The sequence below is a fragment of the Narcine bancroftii genome, chromosome 9, assembly GCF_036971445.1.
Source record: "Narcine bancroftii isolate sNarBan1 chromosome 9, sNarBan1.hap1, whole genome shotgun sequence".
In the NCBI taxonomy this organism is placed as follows: domain Eukaryota; kingdom Metazoa; phylum Chordata; class Chondrichthyes; order Torpediniformes; family Narcinidae; genus Narcine; species Narcine bancroftii.
This window is the reverse complement of record NC_091477.1, coordinates 48510184-48537972: the sequence shown is the minus strand read 5'-3', so window position 1 is coordinate 48537972 and position 27789 is coordinate 48510184. Positions and strand designations below refer to the sequence as shown.

Below are 27789 nucleotides of genomic sequence, written 5' to 3'. Positions count from 1 at the left end.
TAGAACTAGGCAGAAAAATAGTTTGGCTTAGACTAGGAGGGCCAAAGGGCCTGTTTCTGTGCTGTAATGTTCTCTGGTTGTATGATTGTGGTGTCACTTTGGATCAGAATTCTTCATCAAAAATCCCATTTTGTACCTGTCTTAAAATATTTTTCTATTGTACCTTGGTTCACCTGACAGTGAACTTGAACTTCCCTCTTCTAGACTCTAGCTGATACAAGTCGAGCCTGCCCAAACCACTCATTCCAGGTGTTGGTTTTCTAAATCTTCTCTGACTTGTTTTCAATGTGTTTACATCCTCCCTCAACTTGGGAGCCAATGGGGTCTCACTGAAAAGTGACACGGCTCAGATCTCCCACTGATTTCTCCTCCCCCTTCATTTGGATGAACCTTGTCCCTTAATTGTTACCGAGAGAGAGAGATGCAACTTGTGTGTTGCATTCCTGAGTTGGTTGAATGTGTGAGGGGGACCAAGGAGGAGAATGTGGACACTAGGTGGCACCATATGCTTGGACCAAGAATAATTTGCTTGCACGTGGAAATCTTCAGTTTGTCTGTCCAGTTGTTCAAAGGCTGGAGAAGGTTTGCCAGTGTTGACTTCACTGTAACCTGGGCATTGCAAGTGGTTTCAGTACCTTTAAATGAGATGGGGAGGTGAAGAGAGTTTCTGACCCAATGGATTTATTTTCCTGGCAGCTATTGCCAGGAAATATTGATGGTAAACATAGCAATTATCTCAAATGTCAAGTACAATTGTAATTTTATTTAATTGTAATTTTTAATTTCTTATCCATGTTTTTATTTCCCATGCTTCTGTTTTTTTTAGTACAACTGTAATAAAAAATAGAAGCATGGGAAATAAAAACACTGATACAAATTTAAAAAGCTACATTTACTGTAATGCATTAGTGTTTGTCATGTAAACCGTTTGCATGTGAAGGTCAAGTGGGAACTTTGCTGTCATGTCCTCCCACAGGCTCTCTGTCACATGTGGACTCACACAGCGAGCCCCCTTGAGGTGGCACCAACTCATTCAGGAGTTAACCCTGCTGAAAGAGAGAGAATTTTAAAAAAAATCTTGAAGAAAACCAAAATTCAGAGAGTGAGGTGGTGCAGAATCAGCTGTTGGTCCCAGGGCTTCTTGAATTAGCCATCAGTCCTATTCTGATCCAACTCACTTCAAAGGATCTCAAATATATCCTTTAAAATAAAATGATGAATATTAAATCAACACGTAAAATCAGTGGAAAACACGATACGATTTGTTTATTTGTCACCTGGAATAAAACAAAGCAATTCTGTTCACTGTCAGGGATGGAAGTAAACCAGTTCTTGCCAGTTCACTGTGGCATGAAGAAAACTATAGTACAATTAATTAAGAAAGCTATGGTTTTTATGGCAAGGGGTATGGAGTATAAAATTAGGAATGTTCTGAATCAACTTGACAGATTGAAATTAAATTAGAAAATGTAATCTAATGTGTATTTTTTGTGGATTGTGGAGGTTTGTGGACCCTAGTTGGAAGTCGCATCACCTGCCAATCAAGGTCGAACTCCGGCCACCCATAAGTGCACACCTTACTGTTGGCTCATTTTAATGTCATCATTAGCCAAATGCCCAGCTCAGAACAATGTGAACAATACGTGTGACAGTTCTCTCCCTCTCTGCTCCTTGGTCCTGACTCTGAATGGTGCTCTACTCCAGGTCGCTTAACTGTGGACATTGCTGGAGGAGTCATTAGTAAGGTGTGTACCTTAGTATTGTTTGGCAGTACTTATCATTGATCCCCCTTCACCCCTTGTTGGCACACTGTGCGTTGGTCTCTGTCTTGTTAGAGTCTGTTAGTAATCTTATATTACTTAACATTGAGCCGCACTTCGAGGTACAGGGATCGGGAGTGTCTACTGAAATCCCTGTCTGTGAGTGTGTACACTTGCGGGAGAGTGTGGTAGGTAAGCAGCCATTCGTATTACAGACCCTTGCACCTGATGTGCCTGCTTACACCAGTATAGTTTTTGTCTTGTACCATGTAGAAGATAGGTGGTCACTGGTATTGGAAACCAACCTAGATCTGATGTGAATGCCTGCATAGCTATTAAGTAGTGAGAATGATTTAGGTATCGTTTGATGTCTTCCCTTGTTCGATTCCAGTGTGTAAAGTTGCCTCCTGATTATGACACGTGTCCAGACTCATCTCTGTTAACCCACTGGACCTGATACTATCCCCGAAACAACACTGTGCAAATATAAAAAATAATAAATATTCAGTAATAAATAATGTCCTTAAAGAGCCCTTAAAGGAGTCTCTGATTGAGCATTTTGTTGAGGAGTTTGATGGTGGAGGGGTAGCAACTGTCCCTGATCCTGGTGGTACAAATCCTTTGGCACCTACACCTCTTTCTTGATGGCAGCAATGAGAACATATCCTTTCCTGGGTGGTATGGATCTGCGATGATTATTGCTGCTCTCTGACGGCAGCGTTCCATGTAGGAAACTCGGGCGAGAGTTTTGGAATTGGGGGTGGGCCAACATTTCAGGCAGAGGTGAGGAGGAATTTCTTCTCTGAGGGTCATGAATATTTGGAGTTCTCTCTCCCTGTGAGCTGTGAAGACAGAATCATTGAATTATTTTGGTAAATGTATTAACAATAATTTAAACTCCAGGGGAATCAAGGGGAATAGATGGAGTGGCACAATAGTTTCCCTCTGGATACTTTGATTTCATCTCAAATCCCAAACATGTATTGGTTGGAGGAGTAAATGGCCACTGTAAATTCTCCCAGAGTAGATGGAAGGTGATGGGAATAATGATAATGAGGCTGTTGTCCTATACATTGTAATATGTGCATGTGCACCAAAATTCTTGCTTGCTGTAGGTACTTTGTATAACAAACAACTATAAAACTGACTTAAAACTAATACTATATTTAATTGATTATAAAGGGACATAAATAAAAAATTACATATGTTCACCATTATTTGAGTACCAAAATGGTGACCTAGTTCTAGTGCAGACTGCCCTCTTGTGGTTTCCGAGCAGTCCCTGATTAGTGTAACAACAGATGGTTCAAGAGCCTAATAGCTGTTGGAAAGAAACTTCTTGAACCTCGAGGGTACTGGACTTCAGGCTTCTGTGTCTTTGGCCTAAAGGTAGCAGAGAGAAGAGGTCATGACCAGGGAGATGGGCATTCTTTATGATGGCTGCTTTCTTGAGGCAGCAGCTCACATGGATTTCTTCAATGGATGGGAGGTCAGAGCCTGTGATGGACCTGGGTGGCTTCAGTAACTAATGGATATGCATGAGAGAATCAGGAAACAAGGCGAGTAATGAAGTTAATGGCATTCTCTGTGAGCCACCAGAGATTTGATGGGTTGAATGACTTCCTTCTATAGTATGTGAAGAAAATAATATCACATTGAGACCAAGATTGGATCAACCACCATCTAACACCAAATGATGCAGCAGGATCAAGGCTCCATCGGCCTGTTCTTGATCCCATCTCTTAAACTCAATGAAACCCCCCACCCCCACCCCATGTTTATTTTCCATCTCCCTTTTGGGCAAGAAGACAGCATTGCCTTTCTGCAGAACTTAACTTGGCAGTACAGTGGTTTAATTTAACCTTGAAGTGGTAATGTGGGGGATTCAGTTTTGAGATATCACTGCAAGTTGTGGTTCTGGAGTCTCAATGTCACTTCTTAGTTAGAAAGTTGTGGCATCAAGCCCGAGGCTTCCCACGTAAGGAATGCTGTATTGTCAATGGTGCTTCACCTTGGATAAAATGGTCAAATCATTTTTGGATGCAAAATAAACCAGTGTTACTAATTTGATGTGAGGTCCTCGTGTCTTGGACAATCTTTAACTCGCAATCTATGTCAAGGGCAAATTTTCTCTCCCCTGTGTCGCAATGCAACTGAAGTGATAGGAGAAAAGAGTTTGAGAAAATGAAGAGTAAGGGGTAAAATGGAGATAGAAAGTGAGGAAAAAAAGTGGGAGCTTGGAGACCGTGCCTGAGAAAAAGAGAGATTGAAAAGACTTTAAAATGAAGAGGGTCAGGGAAGGATTATGAGCAGGGAGAGAGTAAGGAAGATAGCATGGGAAACGCTACTTCAATTGTCATAACCAAGATCATACTTGCAGGTTTAAATTCATTGTTCCAATCATCCTGGGTGCCCTATTCACTCTGTAAGTAAAAATTAATTACCGTTATAGAATGTGAAACAGCCAAAACCATTAATATACATAGTTTCTAAATGGACTTTAAACTGAGTGATAATTAACCATAAAAGCAGCTACAGTACTTAGAAACTTCACGCAGGTGTGGAACAGCAACACAATTTAAATTTAAATTTGAATACTAGAGTGCTGGCAGGCCACACATATCGTTGGTATAAAATTTCAGGGCCTTGAATGACAATCTGTTGTGTCACAGTTGTTATGTCACAGAATATTGATGTTAAATATAATAAGTCTGAATGACTGACCTTTAGGCTTGTCTCATATTGACCTGTTCCCTTCATTCAGCCCTGTTTAATACTGGGACTTTACACAGTACATGATTTCAAAATAAGCCTGTGGGGAATGTGATTTTTAATTTCTCCTTTCCAGTTTCATTATTCATTTTCTTAAAGTGTACAGTGAATGATTGCTCCTTAACCTAAGCCACGTTGATTTCACAACCTAGTACAATCTATCATAGCATTTTGTACGATTTTCAGTCCTAATGGAACATGTCCATACAGCAGATGTGATGAGCTGTGGATCTCCATGGACAGCTGACTTTCCCAAGTAAGGTGATCCAAGTTTCTTTATCCTTCCCATCAATCCCACTTTTGCAAGCAGTGGTAAGTGCTGGGTTAAGCATTCTGCAGAGGAGACAGTTGATGCTCCTAGTCCCAACCTTGCAGTTCAGGTCACACAGCCATAGGAAAGATGAAATATAGCTTGAAAAGGATTCACAAGGATGATACAGGAACTCAGTGGCTTGAGTGAAAAGGAAAGGCTGGGAATTTTTCAACTTGGAGTTTAGGAGACTGAGGAGTGACCTTACAGAGACTTATAAAATCATAAAGGACATTGGTATGATGGATGGTCACAGTCTTTTCCCCAGGATAGTGGAGTCTAAAACTAGATGGCAGAGGTTGAAGGTGAGGGGGGGGGTTAAGATTTTAATGGGACCTGTGGGGCAACTTTTTCATGGAGAGGGTGGTAACTATGTGGGACGACTTTCCAGATGAAAATGGCAGAGGCTGGCACTATTAAAATGATTAAAAGACATTTAGACAGGAGCATAGATAAGAAGAAGGCATTTTTGTGTAATATGACATATTCTGCACAATATGACAATAAAGGAACACTGAATAGCATAGTTGATGGGTTTGAAAGTTGTCGGTGCATATGGAGTCACCCTCATTACTCAGACCATTATGAATTGTGTTTGGTCCGGGGCCTCAGCAACCGCACCTGTGAGAAGGGCACTTCAGTGGTTACAAAAAGGTAGCAGAACCATTTGGAAACCTCCTGATCCTGCTACACCCAAAGTATCCTGAGAGGCAGAACACTCTGAAATATCATGGCATTCAAAACAAATGATGAGAGCAATGGCAGGGGAACATTTTCTGCCACTGCTCCATCCAAAAGAAAGCAGGACCCTTACTGGACAACATATCCACTCCCTACAGATTTACTCCATCATGCGATGCCATATTCTGAACAACAACCCTTCATGGCTTCTTTGGCAGTACCCCCACCCCCAAATCTTTACCACCTAGAAAGACAAGGAAAATACCATCACTCCTGCACTGTCAGGTTCAGAAGATACATTGCTGCTCCAGACATTAATCCTGCTGGGTCTTGTCCATCATCATTTGAGAGTCTCTTCATCAGATGGGCTCGAACAACAGGCTTCCCACTGCCTTTACTGAGGGCAGCTGGGGTAGGGCAAGATATTGGGGGATTACCTTAATTTTATTAAAAAAAGATACTTTAAAGACATAAATTATGAAGGTAATAATAATTGATAAAGATAATGAGTTTATTGTCATACACATTGTACAATGTACATTTGCACTGAAATTTTTTTTGTGGCAGTGAAACAGGTACTTGTAAAAAAAAAACTTCATTGAATTAAAAGAGACAATATGTACATAAGGGAGATTATATATTTATTCAATTATCCAAGTGCAAAAAACAGATGGAAAGAGGCAGTTTGTTTTCACGGGTGAGTGTGATGAAAACTAAGGGATCAGAACCTCAAGATTCAGGGGAGTAGATTTAGGACGGAGATGAAGAGGAACAGCTTCTCCCTGAGAGAAGCAATATTCTCTGCCCAGGGAAAATGTAGAGGTCATCCCATTGAATCTATATAAGATACACATGAGTTTTTGAAGAATAAAGAAATTAAAGGTTATTGGGAAAGGCAGGTAGGTGGAACTGTGTCCAGGATTGGTCAGCCATGGTTTTATTGAATGGCAGAGCAGGCTTGATGTGCCAGATGGTCTACTCCTGCTCCTATTTCTTATGTAACAGTGTTGGCCTGATCTCATTTAGTTCTGGTAGAAGTGTGCTATTAAGATCATGCTGAAATTAAACTGGAGACGCGTTGATGTGATGGGTGTGGTAAACCACTGTTGCGTATAATTGTCTATTATACATCTATCGGCCGATTGTACCTGTGGTCCCTCCCCACAGGCTTCTGTATAAAGGTGACTGTTCCACAGCCCCTTCCTCAGTGCAGGACAGTTGAACAGTATGGATGTGCCTTTGTTCTTAACTGAATAAAAGCTTATTGGTTTCTCAACAACAGTCTTTTGAGTAATTGATGGTGCATCAATTTTATACAATTAAAAGTTAAAAAAAAAATGGAACAGATCCTGAAGCCAGAAATAAGCTACAAATGCTGCATTCCCAGATTGGCACCCTGGTGTATTCTATCATCAGGGACGCTACATTGTACCAGGAAGCCATGGACATACTCAAAGGACAGTACCTGTGTAAGATCAATGTCATCTATGCCAGACACCTTCTAGTGACCCACAAACAATGACCCAGTGAGTCCAACACCGAATATCTTCGGGCTCTGCAAGCACTTGGCAGGCCTTTTAAATACAAGGCCCCCAAGGAGTACAAAGAGGATCTAATCTGGGATGTCTATGTGGTGGTGATCAGGTTGAACTACATCTGACAGAGACTCTTGGAGCAAGGGGAGCTCAGTCTATGGAGAGCAATTGAGCTGGCAGGTACGCTGGATGCGGCTCTCCAGAACATGGAGGCCTATTCAACTGGCAATACGACCGCCTCATTGTTACCCTGGGCACCGCCATCTTGGGACATGCTACCACCCTTTCGCTCCGCTAATGACGACCACAGCAGCAGTGCTTTGCAACCACCTCCTGTTACTTTCATTTGGCTCTGCCGACGACTTGACCACAGCCACTGTGCTACACCCAAAGTGCTTCTTCTGTGGACTGGGCAAGCATCAGAGGAAATGCTGCCTAGAAAAAGATTCAGGAAGTAGAGCCACTATGCCAAAGTGTGTAAGTCAAAACCTCTTCCTAGTAGTGCCACGTGCAGGCCATCCTGGACACTGACATTACCATGGGGCCAGCAGCACCATGCACTATCTGTGGGGGCTGCCATCTTGGGTGCCATTTTTGGGACCCAGTAGTGCCACATGTGGGCTGTGGAAGCCACCATCTTGGGTGCCATCATTGGGATCCAGCAGCATCACATGCCAGGCCTGGGGGCTACCATCTTGGACACCACCATCTTCCACAACAGCAATGTGCAGCGACCTGACACTGGCCTCCATCACACTCGACCAGGACAGCCCACATCAACTTGCCAGGTCGATGATGGATATTCAGGTAAACGGCCATGTGACGAGTTGCTTATTCGATAGCTGGAGCAGGGAGAGCTTCATACACCCTGACACTGTGCACGGCCTTCTCTTATAGTATTGCAGGTGAAATAGAAGGTCTCCTTGGCATCCAAGTCACATATGGTGGACGTCCGGGGCTTCTGCGTAGTGACTCTAATGGTGCAGGGTACTAAATATAAAGACTTTAGGCTGATGGTAATACTGCAGCTCTGCATTGCTCTGCTATTAGGACTGGATTTTCAGTGTCACTTTAAAAGCATGACGATGGAGTTCGAATGGCCCATCCACCCCTCACTGTGTATAACCAGTAATTTTCAAACCATCCATTACACACCACCGGCCATCCACAACCCCCTATCATACATGGCCAACAGCCCAACTGCTCACCACGCAGGACCTGTGGGCTCTCCACACTTAAAATCACACCAGCCCCTCCCCCCCCCCGTTGTTATTCACCAACCTCACTCCCAACTGTAAACCCATCGCCACTAAAAGTAAAAGGTACAGTGCTGGGACAGGGCCTTTATCCAGGCAGAGATACTCCATCGATGAGATCAGGTCCATGACAAAGAACTGCCAGGTCTGCACTGAGCGCAAGCCGCACTTCTACTGTCCAATCAGGGCACAATTAATTAAAGCCACAAGCCCCTTTGAGCTACTCAAGTGTCATTTTTAAAGGACCCCTGCCCTCCACCGACCACAATGTATATTTTCTTAATATAATTGATGAATACTCCTATTTTCCATTTGCCATCCCCTGCTCGGACATGACTACTGCCACAATCATCAAGGCGTTCAATCTGTTTGGCTTCCCCAGTTATAGCCGCAGTGACGGGGGACCTTTCTTTATGAGTGATGATCTGTGTCAGTACCCAGGGGCATTGCCATGAGTAGAATCACTAGTTACAACCCCCAGGGAAATAGGTAAGTGAAGAGAGAGAATGCTACGGTTTGGAAGGCAGTCCTCCTAGCCTTGTGGTCTGAAGGCCTCCCAGAAGCACTCCACTACATCAGGTCCCTGCTATGTACTGCCACAAATGTCACATCACATAAACGTATGTTTTCCTTTCCCAGGAAATGTGCGACAGGGGCCACACTACGGCATGGTTGACGTCCCCAAGGCCCGTCCTATTCAGGAAGCATGTGAGGACCCATAGGTCTGATCCTCTGGTTGAAAAGGTCCACCTCCTCCATGCCAACCCCCAATATGCATGCGTGGCATACCCCTACGGACATGAAGACACCGACTCCGACAGGGACTTGGCTCCCTCAGGGGCCCTGGAGATCACTGCTGATCACCCCACACACCCCTCTCCTTTGAATACACATGATGCACTTGACCCCCGATACCCTGCCTCTGCCCTGATGGAGGTCGCACCAGACTCATCAGCATCTCCCCACCAGCACAACACTGATGAGTACTTACAGAAGCCCGAGACCGTCCAGAACCCCGCCGCTGCACCGCAGCCGCAACTGGTTCTATGACGGTCCCAGCGAACGACCAGACCACCTGAAAGACTGAACTTGTGACTTTGAATTGTAATTTTGACTCTTTTTAAAAACAAGGGGGTGAATGTGGTAAACCACTATTATGTATAATTATCCAGTAAACCCATTGGCTGATTGTACCTGTGGCCCCTCCCCACAGCCCCCTCCTCAGTGCAGAACAGTCGAACAGTATGGACGTGCCTTCGTTCTTAAGTGAATAAAAGCCTATTGGTTTCTCAACAACAGTCTTTTGAGTAATTGATGGTGAATCAATGGGATGATTATGTACTTTTGTATATGATGCTCCAGCCTACTTCTGTAACCATACTGCAGTGAGCAGTTCCATTGGTCTTCAGAGAATGCAGGGTGATCACTTTATATCAAAGGCACCCTTCTCTCTCCTACCCTTGGTGCTGAAGTATTTAAATATGGTCTATTGAAAGCCATCAGTAACAATTCTGTTTCAAAATGTACTCCTTTGTACATTTTCTTGAGTTCACTTCAAAACAGATGGTAAACAGTCCCAGCAATTGAGCGGCTGGTTAGGCTAAGCCTCAATGCGAAGCCCTTCACAGTGTGCCCACTCTGACGATGATGAAGTTTCATGTCAAATATTTGTTGCAATGGAAGATCCTCTTGCTCTAAATGCTGCAGTTTGTCAAAAATGAGATGATTAATATAATGAAGTCTGACTGAGCTGTTCAGGGTGTGCGAGCTAATCATTTGTGGTAGATGAGTAATATTTTTTCTGTTTGAGTATTTGTTACAGCTGATTGCTTTTTGGCTGGGGGATCTTCTGTTTTGGCTGGGGGATCTTCTGTGGCAGATGTGGATGACATAATGTTCCGACTCTCTGTGCCTGCATCAGGTGCACATCCAGAATCCATGAGAATCGAATCACATTGCACATGAAAACGTCTTGGTCTCCATCCAGCAGCCGTGGCCGGGAAATCTTTATTGAAGGAGTAAAAACAAAAAGACTTGCTGGTGAGGGGAAGGTTGGGTGAAGTCTGGGAAAGGCTAAGGTAACTAGGTAGACATTGACCTTTAATACAGCACGGACGACCTTTAGCCTTCTCTCAGAAGCAAAACACTTTATTACTCAGATTAAAGTGGGTCTGAACAACATTGCCGAGAGCTGAGCTGGGAGTTTAGTGCTGCATTAGGGGCTACTGCTTTGTTGGGATTACTGTCCTTTTAACACCAAGGTCCACTCTGCTCTCTCCAGTGTACTTCATGAGGAAGGCCAGTGGAATCCTCCCCAGTGCCCTGACCAGTATCCATCTCTATTCTGCTGCATCAAAGCAGATTATATCATCACAGAACCATAGAACATTACAGTGTAGAAACAGGCTTCTTCAGCCCTTCTAGTCTGTGCCACTGACCTGCACCCAGTCCATAGCCCTCCATACCTCTCCCATCCACATCCAAATTCCTTTTAAAGGTTAAAATTGAGCCCGCATTCACCACTTCAGCTGGAAGCTCGTTCCACACCTCACCACTCTCTGCATGAAGTTCCCCCTAAATTTTTCCTCTTTCATTCTTAACCTATGTCCTCTGGTTTGTATCTCACCTACCCTCAGTGGAAAAAGCCGATCGACATTTACTCTGTTATCTGCCACAATATTGCTATTAGACAGACATCACTGCCCACAAGTAGGTTTGTCTCAAAGACAATATTGGCCAGACTTCAGAAATGAATTACTGGGGAAAAAAAACCTCAGGTTGAATCCAGAGGGTATGAGAGGCACTGTCTACCTGCCAGCTCTTTCATCTTCTCCCTGTCTTACTGTCTGCTTCTGTAAGGGCAAAAAATGCAATTACTCTGAGCAAGATCTTGGTACTAAAGTGGTGCAAACTTAGCAGTCAGCGGGATCCCAATATTGGAGGAGTGGAATTCCCAAGAATAGTATAGTCCATGCAACTGTGTCACAGTGAAGCTGTAAATCTCTAGCGATGCTCGTTCCCTGAATTATTATATTTCTGCTTGATGAGAGCCAGAAGGAGAAGCTTTTGGGATCACCTTTCTGCCGAGAAAAGGCTTGTGCAAATGTGATTCATGATGTGTGAGCATGTCAGCTCTTCCACTGATCTACTTCATAAATGGCAACACAGACTAAGTAACCATCCTTCACACAGTGAGAGCCAGTTCACCTCCTTGTCTGAGGAACGCATATTCCCGCCCGTGTGATTCTAGCCATTTCTCTTTCCTCATTGGAGAGCAACAAGAAATGGAGGTGATTCTATTCTAGTTAAACCTTCTATTAATCTGAAGGTCAAACAGCTGTAACTGACACCTGTCGCTATGTTCTGCCTTCGATGTAGGTAGCATATATTTGGGTAACATTGGTGGTCCACTGATAAGGCATCACAGAGGGGTTATTTGTGCTGCAGATAAGGTGCAACAAGAAGAAAATCTGAATTGCTATGTCTTTCGCAAGCCAATCCCATATCACTTTGTGAGGGCACACTCTGGATTGTTATTATACTAGCTGCTTCTGAAAGCCAATTTGCACACATCAAACTCTCATGAACAGCACTACAATGGATGATCTCCAGCATGTTTCCACAATATCTGTTGAACAATAAATATTGTCCAGGACATTTGAAGAATTCTCTTTCTCCAGTCTGGAATGTTTCCAACCTTTATTCAATTTTATAGGCTTAGTGTGTCATGAATTAACAAATAGATTAAATGCCACAATCTACAGAGAAACATTTTCCCTTTCCAATTTCTTGGAAGAGAGCTCTGCCTTTGCCAAGATGTGGGTCTCCTTTCAGTCTACTATTCAGGGACAATTCTTCACTTGAATTTGATTACAGCGCACACAACATCTCTTTCCATCTCAGGGCACTTTATTGAAGGAAGGAGAATATATTTATACAATGTCTTGTAACCTCGAGAGAGAGGTCCCAGAGCATTTCTGAGCCAATGAAAACTTTTTTTTTCTGAGCACTGTCATTGTTTATGCAGCACAACAGCCAATTTGCACAGAGCACGGTTTCAGAAACAGGGCTGAGGTAAACGGCCAGTTTATTTGTCTTTACAGATGTTGATTGAAGGATCAGCATTGGCCTGGATCCCGGGAGAACTTCCTGTTCTTCAACAAAGTGTTGTGGGATCGTTTACATCCGGTAAAATGAAGAAGCGGAGGCTCAATTTATTGTTCCAGAAATGGCACTTCTAACTCGCCACCAATGTATTGGTTGAGATGATCCAGGTCCAGGTGGAGGGATTTGATCTCCAACTGAATGAACCAAGAATAACACTCATTCTGCCTAAATTTCCAAACCAGAAGCTAATGCAACACCTTTACCAGAACAGATTGAGCAATATTGGCCAGGCATCGACCAAGGTTCTGACTCTCCATGTTTTGCTTAGAACTGTCTCAGGCCTGTTGTTTCATCTGTAAAGCATTGGAACGATCCTTCCTCTATTTATACAAAAAGGTCTCCACTGCATTGGATCCCTTCCCTACAGCTGTTAAAGATAGGCTTTATGGAAAATGGGATACAGGGTGAGTTTGGGAGAAAAAAAACAAGCATTATTTCTTGTCACTCTTGTTTTTGTTGGCGTGTGTAGTAAGGCTGTGTGAATTTACCTCCCATGAAATGCAGGCCAAGTAAGAAATGCAAAGGGGAACAAAAATCCTGCCCCCCCCCCCCCCCTCCACCTCCCCGCTCTCCCCGGCCTTTTAGGCTCTGATCCAGCTTTCCATTGTGCTAAAGAAAATAAATCAAAACTGGAGCTCTGCAAAGCTTAGTGGTGGTTTTCTGTTTTTCAATAAAGGGAAGCTTGACTTGTGCTCATTCTTAATCATCAGCTCTTCTGTATAAAGGGGTCTTTGCTCAAGCTTTCCTCTCCTTAAGGTGTTAACTCCCTCATTGTAACCTAGCCACAAACTGCCCTCAGTAATTTTTCCCAGTATAACATTCTCCATGTAAAGGTAGACGGCAAGTGGTCCATAGAGCAAGGAGCTCTGATGGTCAAACATGCAAATAATGTTTGTCACTGCTATTGTATTGTGATCTGGAATAGGACCAATAGCTGCTTTGCACTTCCTTATCCTGGCAACACAATACTAATGTAATCTCTCAGGATCATTACTGCTCCCTGTTTTACATTATTCGGAAGCAATAATGCAGCCTCCATGAACAATTGGGTGAAATCTAATGGCTCACAGCATATTTTATCTTTAAGATGGAGATTTGTTAATTTGACCCCAAATTGTGAACTCCACCTGAAACTTGACTCTTCCCTTCAAGTATTGTGCCTTCCTTTTCTCTCTGACATGCAATAGGTTTTTATTGCGTCCGCTTTGATAACAAATATTGGGATAGAGATACTTTCAAAATAACGTGGGTTTCTGACACAGATAGTAGGAAGGTATCACTTGATCCAGTTAAATGTGAAATTGAAGTATTGTCAGTTGAAAGGAGTTGTAAATATTTAATGTGGGCCAATTACTACATCCTAATGTCAGAACCGATTGACTACGATAGGCTTCACTTCATCATCCATTCTATCCTGACCACTTATTTTCTCCAGGATGCCCCTACTGTAAGATTAGCCAGGTCTAGTCTAGGCGCTGTGTAACATTTGCATTGTTTAATGAACAATTGAAGCCTTTACATACAAAAAGAAATATTTAGCTCAAAATATGCTAAAACCAATGCTGTCTTTGTTCCTCCTACTGCCAATCACAGAAGACTAAAGCTATGACATCAACTTCCGCACTTCCTGAAATCCAAAATCTGATATAATCTCATCCGTTATCTTCGTTAGATAGCCTACAATTAGGCAAAACCCAGCTTCAACAAGGCCTGGAGAGTGGTGTACATTTTAAGGCAGCTCTCTTTTGAAAGGATATATTGGTTTTGGAGAGATTCCAGAATATGTTTGTCAGAATGACACCTGAACCCCCAATGCTGAATGAGTGAGGAGAATGCTAAATTCCATCCGAAGTATTTTAACAAAGACTCAATATATTAAGAGAATATGATATAAGGGTAACTATTTCTGCTGATTGTGGAGCAACCCTAGAAGAATTAATTAACAATTGGAGTGATGCCCTCCAGGAGCAATGTTGGGACACACTCCTTATATGCAATGACTGATAGAAACTTGGAACCATTTGCTGTTCATAGTAGTTGATGCCAAGTCAACTGTTAATTTTCAATTGAGATTAATAGATTTTAGCTAATCAAAGGGATTAACTGATGCAGAAAAAATGTGTAGGCACAGGGAATTATGGCACAGACCAGTCACATAAATTTTGAATAGCGGAACACACTAAATGAGTTGCTCACACTTCCAAGTTCTGGTTTTCACCAGGAATCTATTAGAATAAAATGTGTTTACCTTACACCTGGTTTGAATAATCGCTTCAGACTTCTAACTCCTTGTTGAGCAATGGAGTATTGGTAGCTAACTGGAACTTCCAAATTTTGGCAAGATCAAAGCATTATATTATATTGGACATCCTTTGGATTGAAGGAGACATGTTGTTGTGCATTTCATCTGTGGACACAAAGGTGACTTTGCAGTCCCAGTCTGGAAGCACAGAGTCTAGCACAATGGATACAGCGAAAGTCTGTTTTTGTAATAACTGTGGCTGCTGCTTTGTGATGCTGTTTACGGTTTTTGATCAGTTTTTGGGGCTTCATAGCACAAGGCTCGTCAACGGGATGTGTCAGCAACCACAGCTTCTAGTTCTCAGTAGCGTAGGGCTTCCTTCACACCATCTTTATAGCGCTTGCATGGATGACCTTGAGGTCTCCTTCTGGTCTTCAGTTCACTATAGAGCAGCTAGCGAGGCAAACGGTGGTCGTCCATTTTGATGATGTGTCCCACTCACTGCATCTGGGCTCTGATGATCAGGGACTCAATGCTGGTGGACTTTGCATGACCCAAGACTTCCAGGTTAGAGACACGGTCTTGCCAACAGATGCCAAGGTTGGAATGGAGAGTGTGCATGTGGAATTTCTCCAGTTGTTTGATGTGACATCGGTCCAGAGTCCAGGTCTCATATCCATATAGGAGAGAAGGGATTACCACAGCTCTGTAGACTCTTAGCTTTGTGGAGATGTGGACATTGTGTTGATTGAGCACTCTGGTACGCAGCCTCCCCAGAGCCTGACTGGCCTTGCTGATCATGGAGTCAATTTATTTGTCCAAAGACCCATTACTCGAGATGATGCTCCCCAAGTATTTGAAGCTGTTTACATTTGTCAGCTGGGTGTCATCAACAGTGATTTTTGGTTCTATGGGTGTTGGCGTTTGGCATGGACTGATGGTGTAGTTCAGTCTTGTTCAGGTTGATGATCAGGTCCAAAGAGCATAGCAGCATCTGAGAATTTGTTCAGCATTAACTGTAGATCACTATCTTTATGCACCAAGAGCACACAGTCAAAGCATTAAGTATCAATTAAATGACAAAGTACTACCATTCAAATACGTCCAAACTAAGTGACATGAGTATGAAGAAATACATTGTTGTAAAAGTAGACAGAGCAAAGTACATGCTCTCAAGGTACACACTTTTTACCTAGTATATTTCCACAGACAATGCAACGTCCAGACTAATGTTACCATAGCAACTACACCACAGCATACTCTCTGCAAGAAAATGTAGGACAACAGGTCAACAAACATCGGTAAAGCTTTAAATAAGTAAATAAAATGATGTAAACATAGCAACTTGAAGCCTCCCAGCAGCAATGAAGTTCTCGAGGATTAAACACTAACTCCAGGCTAGAGGCTTGCCTTCTTCCCTAGATCCTTGAAGTTTCACGTGCAGAAGGAACTCACCTTGCTTCATTGAATCACTGCCTATTCTTCTGTGACACAACATATAATTTGTCATCGTTCTTTCTGCACGTGAAACTTCAAGGATCTCAAGAAGAAACTTCTAGCCTGGAGTATCACCATACTATGGACATCTCAGAGTGCACTGCATCTTTTGCCTTGAAAATAAAGCTTTTAAAATATGGAAGAGATGAGGATATATGTGCCTTAAAATATAGTTAATAGCAAAGCAATGAATTAGACAAAATGTAGCAATATGGTACAACATAGAACTATGAAACCTTCCCATAAATAGACAGGGTTTCTTTCCCAGGATAGGGTTGTCTGAAAATCAAGAGTGCAGCAGTTTAAGATGACAGGTTTAAAAAGGGTCTGAGGGACACCTTGACGCAGCAGGTGGTGCATATATGGAGTGAGCTGCCGAAGGAAGTGGTTGAGGTAGGCACAATTTGCTTTCCTGCTATACTTTCCCCAGGCCCTGTCCAACCTAGCGAACTGCCTTCAGTGGCAACCTTTCTCAGGCATTTCAACAATCTTGGCTCTAGTAACTTTTAGGCCAATGTCTCCAACATTGTCTTGGAGTCGGAGTCCTAGAGCATGAAGCCTATTTTGTCCATGTTGGCTGAGATACTTATCCAGGCGAATCCGATGTTCCTGCATTTGAACCATGACGTTATCCATGTCCAAAGACTGTGATTATATCTGCTTTTACCACCTCCTCTGGCAGCTCTGATACCTACTGAAAATCTTGCTGCTCAGATCTCATTTAAACATGCCATAGATGTTCTGTGGTTAGTAAAGAATTACTTAAGGTGGTATGTGAGTGGAAAAAAAGATTGAGAGTACCAGAGTGCTCAATCAAAACAACGTCCACATCTCCACAAAGCTAAGAGTCTACAGAACTGTGGTCATCCCTTCTCTCCTATATGGATATGAGACCTGGACTCTGGACTGATGTCACATCAAACAACTGGAGAAATTCCACATGCACACTCTCCATTCCATCCTTGGCATCTGTTGGCAAGACCGTGTCTCCAACCTGGAAGTCTTGGATCATGCAAAGTCCACCAGCCTTAAACCTAGCCCTCTTGGTTTACTACTACTAACCTGTGACTACTGTGACAGAATATAGATGTGTTTTTGGGAGATAAATTGGGGCAGGTTTTTTAGTGTAGGTCACATACAAACACTTTAAAACAGATCTTATTTCAAATACTGGAACTCTGCTCATGCTAGACATGTCGGGGCCAACAGTCTTTGCAGAAGCTTTGGTGAGTGCCAAAGAGACTTCACTAATGGATTGTTGTTTACAAAAAGGCAACAGATGAAAGAGCTTGTCGGAGCTGCATGACCTAAGAGGGTCATGTGGTTTTGCAAGCAGAGAGAGAGAGAGAGAGAGAGAGAGAGATCAGTTCTACAGTTTTACAGTCAGCTGCAGCAACTGGGACTGGAACAGGACAAGCTGGCAAGCTTGTGGAAGATGGATTGTGAGTGCTTAGTTAAGCCTAGTCAAAGCCTTTGTGGTTCATGCAAGAAGAGAGGACTGGCTGTCTAATGTTTCACTTGAAATAGGAGAAACAAAAAGGCACTTTATAGTGACCTGAAAGAAGGAGGTTATCATCTGGAGAACCCTGGGGGGTGGGGGGGCGGGGAGGGCAAGTTTCATCAGCAAGACACTGAAGTGGCTGATTAAAAAGGAATCAGTTGTGGGTGTCCAGCGAACAACAAATATCTCTCTGAAAACCGACACTAACCTTCCTTTTGAAATTTATTTATAGTATCTCCATACATTCATTTCAAATTGACTTAGTATAATATTACATAATAGATACTAAATAATTTTCAAATTTTCACCCCCCCCCCCACCTCCCCTAACCCCTTAGGAAACCACCTTGTGGTGGTTAATTCCCAAAAACCCAAATGGGTGTGGTATAAAGCACAAGTGGCATATGACTTTCGGGAGCAGAAGTACCACCCCCTCCCCCCCCCCAGGCAGACAAAATACACGTATAAACCGAAAAATCATCATTTCTTATATCCATAAAACCCCGGTCCATCAATTTAACTAATCTTATTCATAAACTCTTTTTTTTGAAAATCCAAACTTGATATTAAATTTTGCACCCTTTCCACCCTCCCAACACTGAGTTAAACATTGTTTACAATCAATAAAAGCTTTTTTAAAAAATTTTTTTTCAAGTCTTCCTGAATTTCATCCACTGAATTAAAACACCTCTGAACATCCCAGTTCAACACCGAATCTTCCATTCTTCTCAATCTCAAGTTGAATTTGTAGCTTACTTTCAAAAAAAGTTTTTTCAAATCTTTTAAAATTTTCTTGAACATAATTCCTTCAGTCTTGATCTTCTAAAGCATCAATGTTATTCATAAGTTCTTTCTTCTATGTTTCCCAGTTTAATATCAAATTTTCCACTTTGTCAATCTTCTCAATGTTAAGTTGAAATTATTGTTTATTTTCAAGAAAAACATTCAAAATTTTTAACTCTTCTTGGACATTGCTCCTTCAACTTTAATTTTATAAATCATCAATCTTGTTCATAGTTTCTTTCTACTGAGTTTCCAAATTTAATAAAGTTTCCGTTTTTTCCAATTTTCTCAATATTAAACTAATCTTGTTGTTTAGTTTTAAAAAAAAACCTTTTCAAAACTATTAAAATCTGTTTGCAATGTATGCATACTCACAGATAATAAATTCACTCTTCCAATATTCCATCCAAAAAAAAAATCACTGATAAACCTTATTGCAGGTCAAGGAGTTCCATATATGTGTTTATCTTCAGAAAATATTTCAAATATTTCAAATCAACATTCGTCGCCATCTTTCAAAAAGGAGTCCGAAATCAACTTTAATAAGTTCTGTTCTTGAGAAAATTCCAGCACCAACTCCGACTCTGTCTGGGCAAATAGGTCAAATTTCTTCCAAAGTCAAAGAATGTAATTTTGTTCTGTATTTATAGATAATAAGTTCATCCTTCCGATATTCCATCCAAAAAAAATCACTAATAAACTTTAATGTTATCTGGATTTTTAAAACTCACGGGCAACCAATGCCAATTACTGCAATTTATCTTCATAAAACATTTCAAATCAATATTCATCACCATCTTTCAGAGGGGTGTCCAAGGCCAGCTTATCCGACAGTCCAATTAATGAGCTCCCAATTAATGAGCTCCGTTCTTAAGAAGATTCCAGCCTTGACTCCGTGGTTCTGTCTGGGCAAGTAGGCCGAGTTTCTTCCAAAGTCAGAGAGTGTAGTTTTGTTCTGTATTTGAACTCTATTTTCCTTAATCTTTGTTGCCATTTTAAACATCTTTCAGAGGGGTGTCCAAGGCCAGCTTATCCGACAGTCCAAATAATGAGCTCCGTTCTTAAGAAAATTCCAGCCTTGACTCCGTGGTTCTGTCTGGGCAAGTAGGCCGAGTTTCTTCCAAAGTCGGAGAGTGTAGTTTTGTTCTGTATTTGAACTCTATTTTCCTTAATCTTTGTTGCCATTTTAAACTAAAAACAATTGATAAACAAAACAAAGACTTTTAACAGAAAAGAAATATTCTTAAAACGGGTATTTATATAACTGCCTGGGGGAGACCGGGAAGGCACGTCCGCTCCCTACGCCATCTTGCCACGCCCCCGACACTAACCTTCCTGAGTGGTAACCATTTACCTTTCAAGCACCAAAGCATGGTGAACTTCATAAATGTTAAATTCTGTGCACAGTCTAAGAATTGCCAGCGACCAGCAAACTTGGAGGAATGAGAAGTGAGATTGGACTGTGAACCAAAGAACTTTTCTGAACTTACACACACACACACACACACACACACACACACACACACACACACACACACACACACACACACACACACACACACACACACACACATTACACACACGTGCACTTAGAATTAGAAGGGGGTTCAATTAGGTTAGTTAAATCAATAGTGGTAAGTTAAAGTGTGATTCTGTTTTCCTGTTTAAAGATAATTAAAAGCAACTTTTGTTTAAGTAACTATTGGTCGGTGAATATTCCTACTGGGTTTTGGGGTTCTCTGGGTTCGTAACACTACCTACCTTAAATATATTTGTCATAATTTTATAAATGTCTCCTCAATAACCTGCACTCCAATCAGAACCTATCCCATCTCTTGATCCTGAAGCTCTCCAATTCAGGCAACACCCTAATGATAAACAAGAAGTCTGAAGATGCTGCAAAACTGGATCCACACACACAGTGCTGGAGGATCTCACCAGGACAGGCAGCATCCATGGAAAGAGACAGAGTGTCGAAGTTTTATGTCGGAACCCGTCATCAGGAATAGCAAAATCAGAGCAAATGCCAAATCTAAAAGTGAGATAAGGGTTGGGGTGGAGCAGTGGCAAACAGGTGATAAATGGATATAGCTGGGTGATGGAAATAAAGAAAGCAGCTAAGATGTGAAGAGGGAGGGGGCAGAGTTGCTGAGATATTTGATTACTCTTTTCCCTTCTTTTGTAGTGTGATCATATCCTGTCTATGGAGTGATGTCCAAAATTGTTCACAATATTCCAATTGAGGCCTAAAAAACATGTCCTTCAGCTCCAATTCAATGTCCCAACTCTTACATTCGATGCCCACACCTTCTTCACTTCATGTTGTCCCAAGAATTGTCCAGTGCATTGATCTGCCTTTGGGCATTTAAGAGGTCAATGTGAAATCTATGTGGAAGGTTAAAACCTATGGAGCAGGAAAACCAACCCAAAAGAGAAGATGAAGTAAATCATAAAGCAGAATTCCAGCCAAGTTCAGCTTTTAATAAAACACAGTAAGATGCTCAAACTATTGTCCAGAAGCATAGTCCAAAGTGTCAGGAAGAAGAAGGGGCAGCATAATGGTGCAGTCAGTCGAATATGGGAAGTTTTCAAATAATAGAGGAATGGGAACAGGCAGGCAAGTGGGCCCAGGTCAACCATGATCTTATTGAATGGCAGAGCAAGCTCGACTGGCCGCATGGCTGACTCCAGCTCCTATTTCGCATATTTTTAAAATGTTCTCACAGTTCTTTTTGACCCAGGTTCAACCGTGGCCTCCAGTGCTATGCGGCATTTGAGTGTTCTCCCTGTGACCGCATGGGTATCCCCTGGGTGCCTCAGCTTTCTCCCACATCCCAAAGAAGGTGGGGTGGGGGAGGGTTTGCCCCTGTGGTGCAGGTGAATGGTAAAATCTGGGACAGATTGATGAGAATGTGATTGAAATAGGTGACAGGCAAGAGAGCAGTCATTGAACGATGGGTCGAGTGACCTTCTGTGATGTCAGGAACCATGAAATATGGAAACCATCGAAACCTCTGGGACATCCTTGAGGAAATGGTTGTTAATGATAGTAGTGCAGGCCTTCTCATAGATCTTAAATTCTTGACCTATAAATTAATTTATCCTGAGTGTACATTTGCAGCATGTAAGTTTAATCATTAAAAGCATAAAGGGATTTTCTTGAACAATCCCGACTTTTTTCACCATCCCTCAGGTGATTCATGCTATTCAATAGTGGCAAGATGCTTCACAAGGCAGGGCTAAGGCTCATGGACTTCGGAAGGGGACTTGTGTTGTCAGTAGTCCAGGCTGGGTAAAGTTGGTAGGTTGCCTCAGTGCATTACATTCACTTCACCAATCCCTTTTGTGTCATTAGGCATTTGAATGAGTCTCCAACAGATTGTAGTTTTGACTTTGAGCAATTTATTCTCGGTACTTACAACTATCAGAGGATGACTAATACACTTAAAAGAAAATTGCTTGAATTTCAAAATGTTTCAGGAACCCTGATTTTAAAAAATGCAACCATTTTAGGAATTGCAAGATCCAAACAATGGTGATGACCAATTGATATGATTTTTGTTTTTATTCTTGAACGTAAAGATATCTACCAGGTTGTGAATGATTATCGATCTATTAAAATATCAAAACATTTTTTTTTCAGCAAACAAAAGGCAAATTATGGTTTAATCTGTGGGTCCGTAAATTTGTATCTGTCATTTTCCAATGTTTAAACTGGGACAAAGATTGTTGTTATAACTGCAAAGATTCATAGTGTCAGCCATGTGTAGGAGTCAAACTGGCTTGGGAAAACGAGAGCTTAGAATGAAAACAAAGTCCAATAAAAACATCCGAAAATAATAGTGAAAAATAGCAGGAGGATGAGTGATAAATTTTAGTTTCCGAAAGATTTGCTCTGGGCACCAAATAATGATTTATAATAGCAAAAATTGATAATAGGGGTGTAATAGAACAGCATCACTGTGGGATACGAAAGAAACTACTATTTCCAATGTGCGACCTATGCCTCATGCACTGAGCTACTCCCAAGCTAATGATGTGAAGGCAGCTTTAACACATCCAGTGCTGCTCTTGTGTCATTGCAATGTTATTTCCATTGTGGAGGTATGTAAGTTTTGTGGCTTATTTTCCCAGACTCTATTCCTGGGACGAAGCCACGTTTAATAGAAGTGCAAGGCGGAAAATAGTTAAAGAGGTCAGGCAGCTCAGTTGGTTGTACTGACTACTCTCATTCTTTGAGGCAAAAGATCAGGAACAATTCTTCTTAAGTCTTGTGAGACAGCCAGAGAGCTGAGAAGTCACCTTTAATTGCAATGCAATTAAGTCCTCATCAGATTTCCTTTGAGATGGGTGTATCATTTTATCTGAGCTTGTCAGTCAGAGAGAATACACCTCCAACCAATGGTAAGTCAAGTTTTCACAACTTCCTTATCACATCTACTCCTTTGCCTTTTTTTTGCTTCCCAATGCCCTGGGGCCTGAACATTCCTTCTGGTGGACACCGACTCACTTTCACCTCTTATATTCAGACCGCATTCAGTGCTTGTGGAGAAAACAAGGTCAGCTTGGATGGCTGGAGACACAAGAGACTGCAGAACCTGGAATCTGGAGCAAAATCAAGAACCTGCTGAAGGAACTCAGGTGGCTGAGCAACATCGGGATAGGGGATGGGTGTTGCGGGCAGGTGGAAGGAACGGTCGACACTTTGAGTCAGAATCCTTCATCAAGACTGGAAGTGCCAAGGGAAGATAGCCTGTCCAACCATTCCCACCCCATCCTTTTTGTAAATGTGCGTCATTCCAGTTGGGACAATAAAAACATAAAAGAACAATGAAATAGGAGGAGGGGGCCACTTTGCCCCTCCAACCTGCCCCACCACTCAATATGGTCGTGGCTGATCTACCCCAACCCGAAACTCATTTTTTGTGCCAGTTCCCCAAAGCCCTTAATTCTCCGATCTTTCAAAATTATCTACTCCTCTTTAAATATCACCAGTGATCTAGCTACGACACCCTTCTGAGGTAGATTCCAGAGATCCACCATGACAATCTTTGAGAAGAAGTTCCAACAAACCTCAGTTTTAAATGGCCACCTCAAAATTTGTAACAATGTTCCCTCGTTTAAGATTCTTCCATGAGCGGATGATTTTGACCTTTATGCTGTTTTATCTCATAGAATCTTAAATCTTTTAATGAGGTTACTCATTATTCTTCAAATGTGAAAGAATACCATAAGGCAAAGGAGCAGAATTCAGCCATTTAAATCATAGCTGGTGTATTTATTTTACTCCAAACCCATTCTCCCGACATCTCCCCCTAACCTTTGACACCCTTACTCATCATAGATCTATCAACCTCCACATTAAGTGCACCCAATTACTTGGTTTCCACAGCTGTCTATGGCAACAAATTCCATGGATTCACCATCCTTTGGCTGAAAATAACTTTTCCTCATCTCTGTTCTAAATTTTTAGGCTGGTTGTGATAGGACAGCCCTCTCTTCTCAAGAAGTAGACCCAGCGAATGAACTTCTGAGTACCAGACCATTCAGTCCATCTTGCTTCTGGTGACCTCATTGACTGCTCCCTGCACATAAACTTGGCATCTCCTGAGAGCGTAAAGAACTGTTTCGGTTCACTTTGCAGCCCAGCGACGTGAAGTTCAAATGCAGCACTCCACCTCTCATGACCAACCGAAGGGGCATGAAATGAAGGGCAAAGCTGGGGGACAGCCTCTTTGTCAGTCTGGCTCAGTACCAGCCCAAATGGATATCTTTCCTTCCCCATGACATGGACCCACAGCTGTGGGCGGGGGTTGTGAATGCTGGTGCTAAAGAAGGGAAGGTGGACGTGATTTACATGAGTCATGTTAAATGCTTGTGAGATATGGTCTTGATTAGCAGAATTTAAAAATGAATTCATTTTCTGGCAACCCTCCATCCTTTAATGCTGGCAGTTCCCAAAATGTACTGTTTGCCAGCTTATTTAGAACCTTTGCTGGAATTTTCACATGAAATTTTACATGATAGTGCATTCGTTGTAATCCACAAATTAATTTTTGGCTTTGTAGTGCATTTTGCAGGAAACCACTCTCTGACATTTTGTTCCATGCTATTTTCTTTCTGAGTCTGGGAAAATACACCAGGGTCATTAACATCTGATCTGCTGGCTCTGGTTTACCCTTCACATTCACCTTTCTGTTTTATTTCAACTTCCTACCTTCTCACCCATTCTGACTCTCTCACCAGCGATTGGTTTCAATTGGCCTGCCCACCCACTGACATCAGCACCAAGCCATTCTTTCTTCACATCTTAGTATTTTACAACTAGAAGCATCACAACATACATAATTCCTAGAAACCATGATGTTGCAAGAGGCCATTCAGCCCATTGGATCTGCTCACAGAGACCATTCTGCCAATTCCCATTCCTCCCCTTTATAGTGTTCAGTTGCCCTCCAAATTATTCTCTCTTTCATTTGCATGGCCATAAAAAAATAACCCATGAAAACTGTAGAGGCTGGAATCTTGCGTGAACAAAGGGACTCAACAGGACCTATGCATCCATAGGAAGAAATGGACAGTTCAACAGTTCAGGTTGGGATCCTTTATCAAGACTCCCTTTTGTTTCTTTTTGCCATTGGTGCACAGCTAAGGTGTGATATCCAGTGGCTATCTAACCTCAGAGCATCTCTTTGGGAAGTGGGAGGAAACCGGGGTACCTGATAGAAGCCCATAATAACTCAGGTAAATTCCACAATTACTCACCCGGGACACCAGAGTTATGAGGCAAATGCATCACCAGCTGAGCCACCAAACCTAAAGGCAGGACTGCGTGCACTTTCCCACAATGAGATGTAAACAAGGATGAGGAGCTAGTAACAGACCCAAGACCACTTTTCAAGCCTCTTCTCCTATTAGACACCTTCGCCTCGTCTCGACTGAGGCATTCCAACAGAGGGAGAGGGGACACATCATGACATTTAAGACCATTATTTGGAACAGTAATTGCAATTATAAATAGTCAAAAAATTGGTAGAGAAAAATAATGAGGTGTAGCAACTGTGTCGCAGTGTGAAAATAAAGAGCAATACAATGGTCAGATGTGGTCGAAGTTCAACAAAAGTTGTTTACTCCAACAGTCACGTGCAGCTTTTGAAAACCCCACGTGTTCCAAATGATGTTATTTCATTATGGCATCACTAAGAACCTCCTGAGCCAGTTTGATTTGCCCACCCCCCCCCCCCCCACCCAGAACCAGTGTTAGGAGGCTAAACCTCTGATGTAATTGCTGTTCACCTCTCTTGGGGAGTCGTCCGTGCCTTCTCAAGGCCAATCAAGGTTGAGATGAGCAGGCTTTAGTCGGTCAATCGTAAATGTCTCTGGATGTCCCCCAATATCCAGTACATAAGTTGTACGATTGTTTCACAGCACTCTGAAAGGGACCTCATATGGCTTCTGTAAGGGTGGCCCTTGTGCACCTCTACGCACAAACGCAAACTCACAGTCCCAGAGCTCCTTTAGTTGAAGGGTGTCATTGTTCCTTGCCTTAATGTGGCAACTGGGCCTATTTTCCAAGCCTCTCCCACAGTCTGCCTAAGACTTCAGTCAGTGGCACCTCCTGCCACTGGGCAAGAACTCCTGAGGTACAATAAGCTGGGCTCCATAAACCAACTCTGCCGATGAGGAGTTGAGATCCTTCATGGGTGCCGTTCTTATTCCCAGGAGGATCCAGGGCAGCTCGTTCACCCAATTGGGTCCTTTGAGACAGGTCAACAGTGCAGCTTTCATTTGCCTGTGGAACCACTCCACTAGGCCATTCAACTGCGGGTGGTAGGCTGTCTGGTGGAGCTGTATTCTCAGCAATCACGACAAAACATCCCAGAGTGCGGTGGTAAACTCTAGGTCTCTGTCAGAGGTAACGTGAGTGGGTAGGCCAAACTGAGTTACCCAGGCAGAAATAAAAGCTCTGGCACCTGAATCATTCGATGAGTCCATCATAGGAACCACCTTCAGCCACCTAGTGAATCTGTCAATGACCGTTATCAAGTACCTAGACCCTCGTGACACTGGAAGCGGGTCGACAATGTTGACATACACGTGGTCAAATCTGCGCTCTAGTGGCTGGAAAGGCTGAAGCAGCGCCTTCACTTCCCTTTGCACTTTTGCAGATGGCCGTCCAAGCACGATTTTGCCCAGTACATGACCTGCTTTTTGAGTCCATGCCATACAAACTTGTCGGCTATCAGGCTCACCGTCAATCAAATTTAGAGCGGGACAGTCCTTGAATGGCATCGTCTCCACACAGCAGGAACGATAGGGCGAGGCTGACCTGTGGAAACTTTGCACAGGAGAGTGGTACCTTGCGGCCCAAAGGCTACATCCTCAAGTTGCAGGCTCGTGACAGCAGTTCTATAAGTTGGGACTTCGTCATCCTGGCACTGAACTTTGTAGTCTACACCCAGAGAGAGAGGATATGTTCTGCATGAATGAAAGAGCGCGGTAGGACATCACCCACCACATTCCTCTTACTGGAGGTATGTTTACCATAAATATTCGTGTATAATGCGACCTGTATATAATGCAACCTTGTTTTTCCTGGAGGAGAAGCCCAGTACCTCTTCAGTGGATTGCAGTATGGCCGTTTTCAGCTGATCCCAGAGGGTTTCAGGAGTCGTGTCTGTGAGGCAGTTTGCATCCTCTAGCTTTGCTTGGAGGCTTGCATGGAAGTTTCCTCTCAGTACGTCTGACTGCAGGTTTCCAACATTGAACCTCTTTCTGGGGGCTCCACTGTTCTTGAACTTTGGCTTGAAGTGAAGGTTGAGCTTGCAGCGAACAAGCTGGTGGTCAGTATGGCATTCCTGCAAGCTCACACAAAGACACAAGAGCAACTTGTCCGTGAACTACTCTTTGCAGATGATGCCGCTTTAATTGTCCATTCAGAGCCAGCTCTCCAGCGCATGACGTCCTGTTTTGCGGAAACTGCCAAAATGTTTGGGCTGGAAGTCAGCCTGAAGAAAATTGAGGTCCTCCATCAGCCAGCTCACCACCATGACTACCAGCCCCCCCCCCCCCACATCTCCATCGGGCACACAGAACTCAAAACGGTCAACCAGTTTACCTACCTCGGCTGCACCATTTTATCTGATGCAAGGATCGACAAAGAGATATCAGACTCCCTAAGGCAAATAGCGCCTTTGGAAGACTACACAAAAGAGTCTGGAAAAACAACCACCTGAAGAAACACACAAAGATCAGCGTGTACAGAGCCGTTGTCATACCCACGTTC

At 42.7% G+C, this 27789-nt stretch overlaps 1 long non-coding RNA gene across 1 annotated transcript; it reads right to left on the bottom strand.

Annotated features, from left to right (window-relative positions):
• Window positions 1–1280: 1280 nt before the first annotated feature.
• Window positions 1281–25709, bottom strand: LOC138742915 (uncharacterized). The gene is made up of 3 exons (XR_011344519.1): window positions 25269–25709; window positions 4135–4183; window positions 1281–2602 (listed from the first exon to the last, which is right to left on the bottom strand). It is a non-coding gene; the product is annotated as an uncharacterized lncRNA (long non-coding RNA).
• Between the last annotated feature and the right edge of the window lie 2080 nt (window positions 25710–27789).